The sequence below is a fragment of the Cebus imitator genome, unplaced genomic scaffold (genome assembly GCF_001604975.1).
Source record: "Cebus imitator isolate Cc_AM_T3 unplaced genomic scaffold, Cebus_imitator-1.0 Scaffold965, whole genome shotgun sequence".
Classification (NCBI taxonomy): Eukaryota; Metazoa; Chordata; class Mammalia; order Primates; family Cebidae; genus Cebus; species Cebus imitator.
Window position 1 is genome coordinate 1,757 of NW_016108280.1, and position 9,594 is coordinate 11,350.

The following is a 9,594-nucleotide window of genomic DNA, read 5'->3' on the forward strand; positions in this document are numbered from 1 at the left end:
GTGGTGGGGGAATTCATTCTGCACCATGGTTTACAGGGTGGTGGCTGCCCAAATCCACACGCTGGGCAAAACTGCATAGAACTCTACACGGACACACACTCGCAAACAGAAGCCAGTGCGATGGCTCATGCCTGTATACAATCCCAGCACTTTGGGAGGCTGAGGCAGGAGGCTCGCTTGAGGCAGCAGGAGCGTAAGACCTGGTCAACATAACAAGACTCTGCCACTAAGCAAATTAGCCAGGTATGGTGACGCATGCCTATAGTTCCAGCTACTTGGGAGGCTGAGGTGGGAGGATTGCTTGAGGCCAGGAGTTCAAGGCTGGAGTGGGCAAAGATTGCGCCACTGCACTCCAGACTGGGCAACAGAGTGAAACCCTGTCTCAAAAACAAACAAACAAAAAAGCTGAACGAGGTGTGTGTTCTCTTTAATAGGGACATACCAATGCCAATGACATGGTTCTGACATTGTCCCACAGATACGAAGAAGTCACCATGGGGAAGCTGGCTGAAGTGCATGAGACTCCAGGTCCTATTCTGAAATCTGCTGAGTCTGTATTTCAAAATATATATACTTTTAATAGGGATCCGGGAACTTTGGAATCTTACTCATAGAAACCGTGTAGGACAGGTTGTTAGTACTTCCCTTTTCTTTAGATGAGTCAGTGCAGAAGTAGGTTGAGAAAAGGAAAATGAAATGTGGATCCAAGGACTGGCCACCGTCACCTGAGTTACCTCCCTCCTGGCAGGCTAACACCGGAGTGCCCAGAAGAAGCGAGCACTGGCTCGCTTGATGAGCCAAATGATTCGATAAGGATGTTTTTGGAATAAAACCTAAGTATTTTTTATCTGATATATAGAGAAAGTAATTCTCAAGTGGTCATCGTAAGTAGGAAGACTGACAAAATAAGGCTGGTTGACGGCTGCACAGAGTCATCCTCTTCTCTCTACGTCGTGTAAGTTTCTCATTTCCAAAATATAATTTTTTTAATTTTATTTTTTAGAGAGAGCGTTTCACTCTATCGCCCAGGCTGGAGGACAGTGGTGCGATTACGGTTGGCTGCAGCCTTGACCTCCAGGGCTCAACTGAGCCTCTTGCCGCAGATTCCCAGGTAACGAAGATTACAGGAGGTACACGCCACCATGATCAGCTAACTATTATTACTATTTTTCTTTTTTTAAGAGATGCAGGTCTCGCTATGTTGCCCAGGCTGGTCTGGAACTCCTGGTCTCAAGCCATCCTCCCACCGCGACCCCCCGAATAGCTGGGACTACAGGCACACGCCACTGTACCTGGCCCTCAATTTTCTTTTTTTAAAGCACAATTGTTCTCTCTCTTAGGAGCAAGCATGGCTTGGTTATGTGAACAAGAAATCTGAATAACCAGATTAGAAACCATTTTTTCCTCTAAGGAGTAGTATGGCTGTTCTGATGCAAATATCCTAAAAGTATTAAATCAGCCTTTAAACCAGACATACTCCAGAATCCCTTCATGCACAAAAAAGAAAAAAAAAAAAAAATCCCATTATCAGATTTTTCACAACTGCAAACTGCACTTCCTTCCTAGCTACCCGAGCTTCAGGAAAACTGGTCAATCTTTTTGTTTTCCCTCCAACACCCAAGGCTGGAGTGTAGTGGTGCGATCTCGGCTCGCTGCAACCTCCACCTCCTGGCCCCGCTTCAGCCTCCCAAGTGGCTGGGATTACAGGCGCCCACCACGTCTGGCTAATTTTTGTATTTTTTCAGTGGAAACAGGGTTTGGCCGTGTTTGTCAGGCTGGTCTCGAACTCCTGAGCAAAAGTGATCCACCTGCCTTGGCCTCCCAAAGTGCTAGGACTACAGACATGAGCCACCACGCCCAGCTTGTGACTGGCTTAAAAAGTAGGATTGCTCAACAGGCAGTCTGCATAGAGATGCCCTCTGCCCACTCCCCAAAAAGTTCAGTACTCCTGGGGGGTACTTGTTTGGGGCCTGAGAGAATTAGGAATGAGGAGAAAGAGCACTTAAAAGCAAACTTATGTGCCTGCAGTGACAGCTCAGGATGAAGAGAAGTCACGTCCACCCAGACTGGTTCCACCTCCAGACCGAGACTCCAGCTCGCCCCTCACTCTTCCCCATCACGCCTTATAAAACCCTCCAAAGCTGCTGTAGATTGTGGCTCAGAGGCACAATCACAAAGGCTCTAAAAGGCTTAGGATTTTTTAAAATGTATTCTAATTTTTTTAGGTGAATCACTCTTAGATTGTTCTTTAACCAACAATAAAGAAAGGGGCTCGGATAAAAGGCTGTAGATAATGTCACCAAAGCTGTGAAGTTGTCATGAGTGTTCCAGACATGCGCACACACACACACGCGCACACACACACACACACACACCCCTGGGTCCTGGTCCCCTGTTGTCCAATGAGTGTGGAATACCTAGCTCTCCTGTCACACCCTTGGAGCCCACAGGAAGTTATCCTTGAGAAAGGAGCATCATCCTCATTAAGAGAGCACTGACTGGACTGAAAAAAAAAAAAAGCTGACTTCCTCGCTTAGCCAGCTTGGTCCCCAGAGGCAGTGACACTCTATTTTTAAGGATGAGGTTACCCGCTGGGCACCCTAAGCTGACTTTACGTCAAACTGAGTGGTCCCCTGTGGCACCAGAACCCCTCACCTCCGCCGCCCTCCTGCCCACATCCTGCTCTCTAACCCGGCCTCCAGCCTGGGGAGCTGGGGCGCTCCACCTTTCCCAAGGGACCCATGCGGGCACCCCCGAAGAATGATGAACGCTGGTGCTGAGTGCCAAGGAACAGCTGGACCTCATCAATTTTCCCCTGTTGAGTTGTATTTCCACCTACTGTGGCAGCTGCACTAGCCAGGGTTCCTGCCCCGCCCTTCTTTCCCTGCAAAGCACACCCTGCTCTCAGATTAGCCCAGGACAGCTTTCAGGGGGACCAAGAGAAGGGGCATGGCAGAGAGAGAGGAGGGAGGGAGACAGAAACAGAGACAGGGAAACCAGGACAGGAAGGGGACAGGGAGAGAGACACTGAGAGACAGAGGAGGAGAAATGCAGAGAGACACGAACAGAGAGACAGAAAGAGGGAGAGAGAGACAGAGAAACAGACAGAGAGAGATAGAAAGAGGCGGGGAGGGAGGGAGAGGTGAAAGAGAGAGGGCCTCCTCTCACTCTGTCCTTCCAAACTCCTTCCTTCTTCCTCAAGGCCTAGGTGGCAAAGAGGTCACTGAAGGAAGTGAAGTCTCCTCTTCCTCAGTGGTTCTGAAGGCACCTGAGCTATGCCCGCTGGTCTTCCTAAGCCAGAAGCTATGACCTCGAGTCCTTAGGCTTCCCAGCCCAGCTTCCTCCTTTCCAAATGGGAGGACAAACAGGAGTCAGGGGGCCTTAGACCTCCTGCCACACCAACACAGGCAGGACACCCCGCTCCGCTCTCCATTTATTTTATTGACAACCAACTCCCCACGTAGCCATATGGAGTCCCTAAGAGGCACAGGCGGACCGGTGCCAACTGTTTAAATCCAGCGCCCACGTTCGGTTGGGACATTCTGACCCACTCAGGGCTGCCCCATAAACAGCACGTGTCCGGATCCAAGCGCACAGATAACTCGAAACCTCTATGTCAAGCTGCCCATTCGGGGTTAAGTTCAAAGGCAGAGGACAAAGGAAACGGAGGAAGTCTCCAATACAAGAATTACCCACTTCAGACACACGAGACCAAAAGCACAGGTAGTATCAGGAAATGTTAGGATCCGTCCCCAACGCCACTGTCCAAGTCCCCACAGAGCACGGGACACCTGTTCCCGGAGGCCAGCTGCTCCCGCAGCCCCTGGAGAAATGTGTGCATTCCCCACCGAGGACCCTGCCGCTGGGCACACAGGGAGACTGGCCTGGGGGTGGCCCGCTGGGGCCTTCGGACCCCACCCGTGTCCGTGGGGCCGCTGCCTGGGAGGGCGAAGGAGCTCCCCCAGGCGCGGTGACCCGCAGGAAGTTTTGTGACGTTGGGCGGCCCAGGCCCCGGGGTGCTGTGTGTGCTGGGGGTGGACGGTGGTCTCCGAGAGGAGCCGTCGAGCCGTCGGCGTTCCAGGGAAGGCACTGGCCGGTCGGGGGAACTGCCTGGGCTGGGGGGTGCGCTCCACTTCTCCGAGCACCCCCCGGGGAGACCCAGGGCGCAAGGGCAGCCCCGAACGGGAACCCCGAGCCGGAGCGGCGGGGCGGGGCCCTCCCCATGAGGCCGGCACCCGGCGCCCTTTGTCCTACGACGGCGTCCCGGTCGCGCCGCGCGCCCCTGCGGGCCGAGTCCCCGAGCACACTCACTCACCCACGGTGGCCAGCGTGTCGAAGTCCTGCAGCCGGTAGGCGGGCGACTCTGGCGACCGCGCCTCGGGGCTGGGGCAGAGTGCGGGCGCCCCGTCGGGGCTCCCTCCCGCCACCTCTCGGGGGTCGCTCTCCGCCGCGGCCGCCTCGGCCAGCCCGGGCGCCTCCATGGGGACGCACTCAGGTCCGGGGCGCCGGGCGGGGCCGGAGCGCTCAGGGAGCCGGGATTCCCGGGAGGCAGCCTCGGAGGGCGGCGCGGCGGCGGCGGCGGCATCAACGGAGGCTCCCCATGCGCGCCCTCGCCTCCCGGTGCGCGGCCCGGAGCGGCTGACGGAGTGGCAGGGACAATGGCTGGGCGGTGCTCACGGCACAAACATCAGCAGCCCCGGGTGGGAGCAGCCGCCGGCCTCGGGGGGCGGGCACGGAGCGCCGGGCGGCGGCGGAGAAGGCGGGGGCCGCGGCCCGGGCTGGGGGGGCGAGGCGGGGGCCCTGCGCATTCCCGAAGTCGCGTACGCCGCCTACTTCTGCTCAGCTGCAGCGTGGGCGCTGATGGGGCGGGCGTAAGCCGCCTGGGCGTGACCGCGCCTCTCCCCGCCCCCACCCGGCCGCTGGGCTGGGGGCGTCGCCTTCGCGCGCGCTCCGCCCCCGCCGCGACCCCGCCCAGGAGCCGGAGACCCGGACTTGCGGGTGGCTCTGGCCACCGAGGGTAGGCGCTGCGCTGGCCCCTCCGCTCCCGGGGCGTCCCTGGGATGGCACCCAGGCCGACCTCTTCCTGGGGACGCGCAGGCGGGCCACCCGGGTCGCTGCGCCCAAGCCCATAAGATGGGGAGGCGAGAGGGCCGGGGGACCCGGAGGGCCCGGGAACAGGGAGTGCGTGGCTCAGCAAAAGTGAAGTTCAGAAATAAAAACTGAAATTGACGTTTGGTGAGGAGAGGGGCTCTGATTCGCCTGGCCCCTCAGGAGGCGCGGATCTCCACGAGGGGCTGCGGGGTCTGGGGGACGAGGTCAGCGTCCTGGTTTTGCTGTAGGACTCCGGTGATTCCAGATTTCTACTTGGAAGGGGTGGGGAAGGGTGGGTGTGACCCGGTGCGTTTCTTTGCAGCTTCCTGTGGATCTAGAATTCTTTCCAAATAAACATTTCTTTAAAGAACTAGGGAAAGGCAGATTTGAGAGATCGCCCGACCAATGTAGCACGTGAAACTTGATTGGCCACTGGTTTAAACACCCGGGCGACAACTCGTTAAAGAATTGTGCAGACGCATTTCAATTTTAGAAACGCAAAGATTTTTTTTTTTTTTTTTTTTTTTTTTTTTTACTCTGTTGGCCAAGCTGGAGTTCAGTGGGACATGCTTATATTTTAAAACCCTATGCTTGTGGATTTGAAATGAAAATATTACTAGACATTTGGGCACCCCTTTCCCTAGGGAAATACAGACAGTGCTTCAGCGTGCGGGCCTGGCACGGCCTGGACGCTGCGCTCCTGACCCGCGACCAGGGCGGCCCGGGCTGCCGGTTCGCGGAACACACTTTGAGCAGCAAGGGGTCAAACTGCAAACCCCCTTATTTTGAGGAATCTCAGCGATTCTACGACTGGTGGGGATCTCCAGTCCCTCAGTCCTCTGGTCACCGGGGCTTTCCGAGAGGCAAAGAGGCCTCTAAGTCAGAATGGACACATTTTTAAGGGGACCAGGCCAAGCCATTTTGCGCGGCTAACAGGGAGGGGGCTTCAGGAAGTCTGAACGCGGCTCAGGGTTTGGATTTCTGGCCCCTAGCTGCCAGCCTCGCCTCAGCCCGCACCTGCATTTTGTGGGTGGCATTTCTCCGCCGGGGTGACACCTGCTCTCCATGCTCTGCAAAATCCTGAGCTGGAATGCAAAACACATGCAACACCAGCAGGCCCCCGCCATCCCCTGAGCCTTGTTAGGACACAACACAGCCCTGACAAGCCCTGCCTGACTGAGGGGTTCAGGGCCAGCCAGGAACGTGCACTCAGGACAAGTTCATGTCTCCCCGTGAAAGGCGCGCCCTCTCCACGAGGGCCTTACCTTGGAAATGCATGTGGGCTCATAAAGTCCTTTTAATCATGGCCCAGGTTTCACACCCAATTAAGCACATGCCTTTGCCTGCAAATTGCACCCAAGAAGAAAAGCATGGCACAGATTTGCAGTGTTCCCTGCTGGGTCTGCTCGTTGGTCTAATTCCACCTATCCCACCCTGACCTTGACCACGTAGCTACCTCTTACAAATATGCCCTGCACATTTCATAACATTTTGCTTCACAAAGCAGCTTTCATCTGGAAAAATCATAAAAATCCTTCTGAAACCACAGCCTGTTACTTGAGAGACAAAAAAGGAAAATCCCTGTAAGTTAAGCATGGAAGGGTCATTACTGCCTTAATGAAGCAGCATTATTTTTCGGTGGAGTGAGGAAATGCTGACCTCTGCCATTCTGGAGGAATGAGTCCCCAACCCAGTGAGGTATAAATTCAATACAATGATAGGTGCAGGTGTTGTTAAATATGAGAGGAATCAAAATTGTACCATCTGGCCGAGCGCAGTGGCTCACACCTGTGATCTCAGCACGTTCGGAGGCTCGGGTTTGAGATCAGTCTGGGCAACATTGGAAGCCCCCCTCATCCCTACCAAAAAAAATTTTTAACTAGTCAGTTGTGGTGGTGCTCACCTATAATCCCAGCACATTCAGAGACAAAGGCATGAGGATGCCTTGAGCCCAGGAGGTCAAGGCTGCAGTGAGCTATGACTGTGCCACTGCCCTCCAGCCTGGGCAACACAGTGAGAGCATCTGTGAAGGGAGCTGATCACTCTTTAAGCATGTATACTGTATGTGTGTGTTTGTGTATGTGTATGTATATAATGTATATAAAATATCAATTACATATAACATATACTGAGTTAAATATATGTTACATATTTGTGTATGTGTATGTGTATATATTTTGCATAAATGATGTATAAAATATATATATTTCTATATATGTCAAGATAAAATCTTTTTTGTTCTATTTTTATTTTTTACTTTTTCATTTTTATATATTGAGGAGGTACAAGTGTAGATTTTCTGTTTCTAAGTAATTTTGCTTAAGATAATGGCCTCCACTTCCATCCATGTTGCTGCAAAAGATATATTTCATTCTCTTTTATGGCTGCATAGTATTCCATGGGGGGTGTGTGTGTGTGTGTGTGTGTGTGTGTAAAACATATTCTTGTCCAGGTGCGGTGTTTCACACCTGTGATCCCAGCACTTTGGGAGGCCAAGGCGGGTGGTTCACATGAGGTTAGGAGTTCAAGACCAGCCTGGCCGACATGGTGAAACCCCGTCTCTACTAAAAATACAAAAATTAGGTGGGCATGGTGGCGGGTGCCTGTAATCCCAGCTACTAGGGAGGCTGAGGCAGGAGAATTGCTTGAGCCCAGGAGGCAGAAGTTGCAGTGAGCCAAGATCATGCCACTGCACTCCAGCCTGGGCAACAAGAGCAAGACTGTCTCAAGAAAAAAACAAAACAAACAAACAAAAAAACCATTTTATTTATCTAGTCATCCATTGATGGACACTGGGGTTAGTTCTATATCTTTGCTATTTCGAATAGCACTGTGATTGACATACAGGTGGTGAGGCATAGTGGCTCACGCCTGTAATACCAGAACGTTGGGAGGCCAAGGCAAGTGAATCACCTGAGGTCAGGAGTTCAAGACCAGCCTGACCAACATGGTGAAACCCCATATCTACTAAAAATACAAAATTAGCTGGGCGTGGTGACACACGCCTGCAATCCCAGCTACTTAGGAGACTAAGGCAGGAGAATTGCTTGAACCCAGGAAGCAGACATTGCAGTGAGCTGAGATCACACCATTGTCCTCCAGCCTGGGCAACAGAGCAAGACTCCATCTCAAAAAAGTAAATAAATAAATACAAGTACAGCTGTCTTTCTGATATGATGATTTCTTTCCCTTTGGGTAGATACCCAGTAGTGGCATTACTGGATTGAATGATAGTTCTATTCTTAGTTCTTTGAGAAATATATGTACTGAGATAAAAAATAAGAAAGTAGGCAGTTACTATCACAAACTTTACAATTTATGTATATGTATAAAAACATGTAAATATATATTCTAGTATATTTTATAGAATATGTATTCTAGTGTGTGTATATATATATATATATATATGAAGTGTTTAGCCACCTTCACAGACATATATACACACATACATATATATGTATTCTGAGTTAAACATATATATGTATATGTGTGTATATGTGTGTGTGTGTGTGTGTGTATATTTATGTTGCAACTTATCAATCTAAACATATGCTTCAGCTTCCTTTTTGATCTGCCATCTGTGCTGGAGCTGCCACCAAAATGCAGATTTTCGTGAAAACCCCAACAAGGAAGACCATCACCCTGAAGGTTGAACCCTTGGATACGACAGAAAATGTAAAGGCCAAGATCCAGGATAAGGAAAGAATTCCTCCAGCAAAGACTGATCTTTGCTGGCAAGCAGCTGGAAGATGGACGTACTTTGTCTGACTGCAACATTCTAAAGGAGTCCACTCTTCATCTTGTGTTGAGACTTCGTGGTGGTGCTAAGAAGAGGAAGAAGTCTTACATTACTCCCAAGGAGAATCAGCACAAGAGAAAGAAGGTGAAGCTGGCTGTCCTGAAATATTATAAGGTGGATGAGAATGGCAAAATTAGTGCTGTTCTGATAACCGTGGGGCTGGAGTGTTTATGGCAAGCCACTTTGACAGACATTATTGTGGCAAATGTTGTCTGACTTACTGCTTCAACAAACCAGAAAAAAACTGTGTATGAGTTAATAAAAGACATGAACTAAACAACAACAATAAAAACATATGCTTCAGAAATACAGAGTGCCCCAATACTTTGTTATTTGACCAAGCTGGAAGAGGTCTTTCCAGGGCATCTGGAAAGGGGTCCTCCAAGCAATACAGTGATCAATTCCTGTCTAGATTGAGCCAGGGATGGAAACTCTATCATTGCCTGAGGATATACCCACCTATGATTTGGTCTTAGAAGGCAGGCAGGGAATTCTGATAGATGTTTAGTTACAGTAATATGGTTTCAAATTTCAGTACTCAGATCTTACCATAATTACGGTAATGCCCTTGGTTGAGTGCCAACTGTGTTCCAGGAATAGAATCGATCTTTTCTCATGCTCAACATAGTTCATTCTCATTTTCTCAGATGAGCCATTTATTGGTGCTTGAGTATATTCGTGCATCATTGAGTCATCCCCAATGC

The 9,594-nt window shown here is 51.1% G+C and overlaps 1 pseudogene; it reads left to right on the forward strand.

Annotated features, from left to right (window-relative positions):
- The first annotated feature begins 4,968 nt into the window (after nucleotides 1–4,968).
- On the forward strand, nucleotides 4,969–9,181 carry LOC108298457 (annotated as a pseudogene).
- The last annotated feature ends 413 nt before the right edge of the window (nucleotides 9,182–9,594 follow it).